Below are 7916 nucleotides of genomic sequence, written 5' to 3' on the forward strand. Positions count from 1 at the left end.
TCGTTTGCTTCTTTAGTGGGTGCCCAGGCCTTTGGAGGAGTACGCTAGCGCTCCTCCTTTTTTGGCTGAGGTCCTTCGACCTAGGAGCTCGAGCCGGCTGCTGCTGAGGACGTCGATGGGTCCTGTGTGGTACTTGGGTGAGCGCTTGGCTTGTCAGTGCTCTCGGGACGTCTTGACGGTTCCTATAGATCCTCCTCGGACGATGTTTAGGGAGCCTTCTGAGGCTGAGAGGGAGGCTGACCTGGCTGGCGTCGGTGGCGACGCCCTCCTTCTTCCTGGTAAGGACTACTCCGCGTTCCTCTACGGGAGGTTGGCGTACTGGCCTGTTGTGGTAAGTGCTTTATCCTCTTTCATTTTTGATTAATTGAGAATACGATAAAAGATCATCGGTTAACGGAAATCATTTGACTGTGTAGGAGGTCGAGGCGGCGGGGATCGAGCCCCCAGAGTACCCCGAGACCCTTGAGTACACCGACACGACGGGGATGACGACGATCTCCGAGCTACGTGACTTTGACGTGGCGGTGAGAGATGCTGGCTGATGCGTGTCTTTTATATGATGTTTTACATCCTGTTTTACATGCATTTCAGAGCTCATTTATGTAGTTTAAGGCTACTATTTGCCTCATTTCGTTTACTTTCGTATTTTTATGTAATATTGCAGATTTATGCGGAAATGAGTAGATTTTGAGCCAAATCCGTCCCCGAGTATCTTGCATTGCAGTTGACGTGAAGTATTCACTCAAGGAACGAGCTTGGTGCGCATTTCGAGGCCCGAAAGACAAATCCACGAGAAGTTAAAAACGGATTATCAGCTAAACCAGTCGATCGACAGGCCCCCTTAGTCGATCGACCAACCCACGACAAGCAGAAGCTACTGTATACTGCAGCTCAGTCGATCGACCGGTCACCTCAGTCGATCGACCGGTCACCTCAGTCGATCGACCACATCGCTACTCAGACGAGAAATAAAAGATCGAGAAATAGCAAGCCCATAGTACATTAGGTTTTAGAATAAGAACTACGTTGTATTCTATATAACGTAAGCTAGGTTATTCAGTTTTGGTATCTAGTTTTTAGCATACAGTTCTTAACACAATTAAACATTCATTAGTTAGATTATTTTCTGTCAATAAAGTTACTCTTTTGCAATCGGTTTTTGGATCCTTTTCTCTGCAATTTCGGTATTTCCTCTGTTCTTATTTCAGTTCCATTGCCTTTTTATTGTTCATAGATATAGAATTGCTAGTTAGTATCCAAAGCCAATTATCGTTTATCGCTATTTGTTATTTGATTACTTCAAGCATGAATTCAATAGTTTATTTCGTTATGATTATTGTTGTTTTTATCAGTATCATGAGTAGCTAATTTAATTGTGCTAGGATGTAGGGGAATTATAGTGTAGGCGGCATTAAAATTAGGGAGCCCTAATCGCGTGTTGGTCGATCGACCACCCTACCCGGTCGATCGACTGACCTCGTGAGTTTTATCTCGTTTTAATTGTTATATTTGACGAATCGAATGCATGCGACTAGTTGAATGCTTGGTATAGAACTGACCCATTAGATCGAAAGATAGGGAAGGTTATTATACTACCAATTAAAATGACTAAACTTTGCTGAGATCGAAAGATAGGTATCGTTTAGATTTTTAGTCACTTTTCAGGAAGAAAGTCAGTATTAGTGATATTAGGGACCTGTAGCAAGATCGAAAGATGCTGCTTGTGAGAGTGGACTGAGAGGACCTCTTATTTTCCCGTCTCACGAGATTGATTTAGACCTACCTAATTTGCTGCCGCCGAAACTGTAGTGAACCGACCATCCTTGCACCCTTTTAATATCTGTTTTTATCCGTCTTTTTAGTTTATTGTCTTCTATTGCCCTTAGCTATAGATCAAATCAACTCAAAACTCCCCCACATTTCTGTTACCTTAGACCGAAATTAAACAACTAGAAATTACGTCTGCCTCTCTGTGGTTCGACCCGACTGCCGCTAGCTATAGTTGTAGTTGGAGATTATAAATTTATTTTTGACACCTCACGACGGGTATCAAATTTTGGCGCCGTTACCGGGGAGGCAATTGTTCTAATTTTTAGTTGTCTTATTTTTAGTCTTTCTTAGTTTAAGGGACATCCGGTCCTTAAACTTTTCTTATATTCTTTTTGTAGTTTCTTCTTATGCGCAGGTCACAGGGTGGTGAACTAGTACCGTTCAATCCTGAGATTGAGAAATCCTTGCGTGAGTTGAGACGATCATCAAGGGTATTGCCGACAGAGGAAGAGCTGAGTACTCTGTCAAGTTACTACGAGAACGCTCTATTTGAGGAGGATCCACCTACATCTCCTACTTCTACTTCTTCAGCTGAGACAGTCACATCTCCGGAAATTCCAGTCATGGCTGAAGAAGCAACCATAGCAAGTCACTCTGAGCCGACAGCTGCAAATCTATACAAGGGGTTCGAATTACCGGGAGCTGATAGGAAATTCGAACCGAAGCCTTCTTATATCAACTTGGTTGAGAGGAACGATTCGGAAGTCCGCAAATGAAGATGCAGCCAAGCATATGAAGATATTTATCGATTATTGCTGCTCTATACCCCCACCGACCGGTGTGACCCAGGACCAGATAAAGGAGACCATGTTTATATTCTCACTCCGCGATGCTGCAAGGGAGTGGTACAGAGATCTGGATCGAGCCGCCCATGGGATCACCGACTGGAATTCTTTGGCCTTGGCATTCTACAATAAATACTTCTCTGCCTCGAAGACGAATGCCATTAGAGCTCAGATCACGAGCTTTAAACAGGGACCTGATGAGAACTTTCATGAAGCATGGGTTCGTTTCAAGAAGCTGGTGCGAACCATTCCGCACCATGGGTTCGAAAAATGGAGTCTTTGCAATCGTTCTATAACGGGTCTGTATGACGATCGAGGGCTATCTTGGATCTGCAGCCCAATGGCCGATTTGCTTGAGAATATGGGAATTCCAGAGGCAATCGAGGAGGAGTCTTGAATCCCCTTTCGTAGCCGCATTAGAGGCTCTCACAACGAGGTTTGACAAATACGAGTTGAGAGGAGCTTCAAAAGGAGGGATGTATCATGTGAATGCTGTTTCAGACGGTCCTTTCGTCTGTAGAAGATGTGGAGCTGAGGGACATGTTTCAGAAAATTGTCCTAGTCCCTTTGAGTCTTGTGCTGCCTTTCAACATTACAGGCAGACAAACACGTACTATGAGCCGAATGTCCATCCCAACTTGAGGTGGAGTAGCCAGAATGTCCTGAATCCGACTCAACCTCCACAGCAGCAGCAGCAACAGACTTATGTGCCTCCTCATAAGCAACAACAGTTTCAAAAACCTCCCTATGTGCCACAGCAGCAACAAACCCAAAATTCCGACTTTGCTGAATTGAAAAATATGTTGCAAAAGGAGTCCCAAGCTAGAGAGGCCGGAATGAAACGGCTAGAGAGCCAAATTGCTCAATTGGCTATCAAGAATACCACTCGAGCTCCGGGACACTTACCGACTCAGACGGACCAAAAAGAGACCCTTAATGCCATCACTTTGAGGAGTGGGTCTACCCTTGAGGGGCCCGTCATGGTCGAGGACGATGCTGCAAAAGATGAGGCGGAACCGAGTTAAAAGAAGACTGGAACGAAAAGTGGAAAGAAAAAAACGATCAGCAGGTATGTCAGTCAATCGACTGACATACCCGGTCGATCGACTGAGGTGCAACAAACAGTAGCTTCTGGTCCTGTTCAAGTCAGTCGATCGACTGACCTAACCGGTCGACCGACTGAGATTGCTGCTGATAGTGAACCTTTTCGTCCTCCAATACCCGATAACTTGAGGGATCATTTGTTTCGGTCACGATCGCCCGAAAATATTGAGGCCGACCCGATCGCCGATGGGTGCATTCGGTTCCGAAGTACGACTCTATGTCAATTAATGGTTCACATTTGAGACGGTCTGAAGAAGGGTCAAGCTACAACAAAGAGAAGGTAGTGGACTTTCAGCCTAAGTCCACCAACGCCGGCATGAGAGACTTAGAGGAGAGGGCTAAGTTACTTCTTACAGCCCCCTATCCGGAGATATTGGTGCCGACGAAGGAACAGGTATCTTTTAATAAGTTTGAAAATGTTGTTCGTAGTCTAAACGTACAAGTACCTTTCCTAGAATTAGTCAATCAAGTGCCTGCTTATATGAAGTTTATGAAGCAACTACTGTCTAAAAAGAAGTCACTTGAAACTGTGCATACTGTCGCATTAACTGAGGAGACATGCTCTTATCTATCTCATACTGCACCCCTTAAGCTAGAAGACCTGGGAAGCTTTTCAGTCCCATGTAATATTGGCACCTTTCCTATTGAGAAAGCCTTATGTGACCTAGGAGCCAGTATTAGCGTTATGCCCTTGAGTCTTGCTAGGAAGCTGAAGTTGAATAGGTTTGCAGTCACAAATATGACAGTACAGATGGCTGATCGCTCTGCGGTCCAGCCAATAGGAGTCTTAGAGGACATCCCCGTGCAAATAGGAAAGTTCTTCTTCCCTGTAGACTTCGTTGTACTTGATATGCCTGAGGATGCCCACATTCCTATCATACTAGGTAGACCATTCCTGCACACTGCTGGTGCAGTTATTGATGTTGGTTCGGGTACTTTGACCTTTAAGGTAGGCAAGAATTCCATTGTCTTTGCCCATACAGCTAGGAAGAAAGACCCCATGTGGCCTGTCACTTGCAATACGGTTTCTGAAAAGAAATCTTATTTTATACTTCCTGATATGCCTGTCTCTATTCCTAATCCTGTTGTGACACCTCCGCCCCAGATTGGGAGCAAAGTGGAGGAAGATTCTTCTGTTTTAGATATTGCAGGAGCTGGTTTGGGGAAGGAAGAGCCGCATGTTGCTCCAGCTGTGAAGGAGCCAATCATTTCACGAGGCGGTCTTGGTTGCCTTAGCTATGGCACTGATGAGGAAGTTGATGACGAGCCGGTCAAAGTGAGAGAGTTCGATTTGGACTTTGATGAGCCAGAGGAGATCATTGACTGGGGAGATATAGAAGCTGTTGACTCGTTGAGTTCTGTGGATGCTGAAGTTGTGAAGGGTGCAGCTGAGAAGACGAGCACCGTTGAGGCTACCTCTTGTAGCCAGAAGCCGACCAAGTGGGCCATCCTATGGCCGTTCTTGATCAACTATTAGTTGATTGAGACTTTTTCACAAACTATACATTTTATTTGCTTTCGTTGAACCTTTCTATTTATTGTTTTGTGTGCGCGAAACTTCGCCGTTTACGCTTGCTTAGGATTTTAAACTCTTTAGATGGTTGCTTTGGGTTTTGCGCAATTTTGGGCACGTATTATTGTGCATTTGCAGGTTTTTAGACCTCAGGAGATCAAGTTATTGAGCAAATACGAAGAAATCAGAAGTTACAGCAGTATTTTCGGTCGATCGGTAGTCCGTATGGTCGATCGATCGGTCTGCGATTTTTGAGCTAGCTCTTGTTCCTTTCACCTTGGTCGATCGACTGAGTGATGTGGTCGATCGACCGCCCTGCACTGCTGTACTTGTTCACGACCTCTCCCCTGCTGTGTTTGGTCGATTTGCGGAATTGCGGGAGTTTTCTACTCCACTTTATCTTCCGTCATATTATTTATTTCTTCTATTTTTGTCAATTATGCACATGATACCGATTCATTATTGATTTCTCGGTTTTATGCGTGGTATTTGTTTGTCTTTCAGGTACTTATTGGTAGCACTGCTGGCTAATGAAACCTCCTAGCTCACGCTGGTTTGGGGAAGTTTCCTTTTGCTGCGCTTAAAGTCTTGTGAGTTCCCGATTTCCACTTCTCGTCATATTTATTTATTTATTTTCTCGCAAATTCCCGTTTCTCGTTTATTTCATTACATGATTTTTTACAATGGGGACATTGTGCGATTTGGTTTGGGGAAGGGTTTTGCGTCGCATATCATTTGCTTGCATTCACGTTTACATTTCAGTTTTGCATTTGTTTATTTCATTTCTCATATATACAAAAATCCAAAAAAAATTGAAAAAATTTCAAAAATTTCAAAAAAAATTGCACGTTTATTTTAGCATATAGGTTGAGTCGGAACGGTAGTATTTCAATGATGACATTGCATTTGCATCTGTTTTATTGCCTAAGCCTTGCTAATTGACATGTTATTAGTAGAATCGTATAAGTGCATATCTACGAGTTTTTCTTATATTCTTGCTGGACTTGAGACTTGACTTAGATTTTTGGAAAGCTACATCATATTTCTGAGATTTAGAGCTTATAACTAGTGTCATCTGTGACCGGTTTATTAGAAATGTGAGTAGTACTCCTTATGAGGCATGTTACATAAATGTGCATAAATATGAACTTAATCTGCTTAATACCTGTATGCATTCGGTTTGTGGTTTGTTGGCACATGTGGTAGAGGTTTTCCTTTATTCATTTTTACCGATAAGCTCCACACTGCCAAAACTAGCCTTTTTGTCCCGTTAACTACATCCTACATTTAGCCTGCCCTTGTCAAGCTAGTAGTTTACGTTTTTTGGGATTGTCACTTCGTTTTTGGTGGTATTTGCTCGATCGAGATGTTGTTGGAAAAATGAAAAGAAGGAAAGAAAGAAATAGAAAAGAAAAAGAAAAAAAAGGAAAAAAAATGATTCGAAAAAGAAAGAAAAAACGAATGCTGTACTGTTCATTGCAGTCGATCGACTGCTCTACTTGGTCGATCGACTGGGGTCCGAAAAGAAATCAATTCGCATAATTCAGGTCTTTATTTTATGGCGATTTTTGCTCCCATGTTGCATTAGTATCTTATGGGGAGTTGGTTGATTGCTTTTATACCGGAGATTGTAAGATTTGTGCTTGCTATAGCACCGTGTCGTTTGAATTTTGAGCAAGAAGAAGGATGTTGTCATTTGGCTTTGTTAGGTACTAGCTTGATCACCTGTACCTCCTCATTTCCATAAAATGTTTTGCCTCTTCTTACCCATTACCTCACATATCCATATTACCTCGGCATGTGTCATGGTCATCTGTTCGGTTGGAATGCATATGTACGGTTGTAGAGATTACTTTCATATTATATTGCAGGCATGTTCTTATAGGTCGTAGTTAGGTGAGAGTCTTTACAAAATGAATTCTTTCTATCCTCTTATATAGTCACCTGTGCTTATGTGTGATATGAGCGACCCGCGAGAGTCCAATTTGATAAGTCTCTATAGTCGACGGTTCAGCAGTTTTTAACGACTTCATAATTCGTTTGCATGATTCATATTGCTAATTGATTGTTGAATTGTAGCATTAAATTGGTTTAGGCTTTACTTGTTGCAATTCGCTCTGAGATTGAACTCGTTCCAATAGGTCATTAGATCGAGTCTAGTTCTTGCTTGGGGACAAGCAAGGGTTTGGTTTGGGGAAGTTTGATGCGTCTCTTTTATATGATGTTTTACATTCTGTTTTACACGCATTTCAGAGCTCATTTATGTAGTTTAAGGCTACTATTTGCTCCATTTCGTCTACTTTCGTATTTTTATGTAATATTGCAGATTTATGCGGAAATGAGTAGATTTTGAGCCAAATAAATCCCCGAGTATCTTGCATTGCAGTTGACGTGAAGTATTCACTCAAGGAACGAGCTTGGTGCGCATTTCGAGGCCCGAAAGACAAATCCACGAGAAGTTAAAAACGGATTATCAGCTAAACCAGTCGATCGACAGGCCCCCTTAGTCGATCGACCAACCCACGACAAGCAGAAGCTACTGTATACTGCAGCTCAGTCGATCGACCGGTCACCTCAGTCGATCGACCACACCGCTACTCAGACGAGAATTAAAAGATCGAGAAATAGCAAGCCCATAGTACATTAGGTTTTAGAATAAGAACTACGTTGTATTCTATATAACG

General features: G+C 42.8%; 1 non-coding gene across 1 annotated transcript; it reads right to left on the minus strand.

Moving 5' to 3' along the window:
* Positions 1–2772: 2772 nt before the first annotated feature.
* LOC141603677 (small nucleolar RNA R71) lies at positions 2773–2879 on the minus strand. The gene has a single exon (XR_012525535.1). It is a non-coding gene; the product is annotated as a small nucleolar RNA R71 (small nucleolar RNA).
* Positions 2880–7916: the final 5037 nt, after the last annotated feature.

This window comes from Silene latifolia, chromosome 9 (genome assembly GCF_048544455.1).
Source record: "Silene latifolia isolate original U9 population chromosome 9, ASM4854445v1, whole genome shotgun sequence".
NCBI classification, from domain to species: domain Eukaryota; kingdom Viridiplantae; phylum Streptophyta; class Magnoliopsida; order Caryophyllales; family Caryophyllaceae; genus Silene; species Silene latifolia.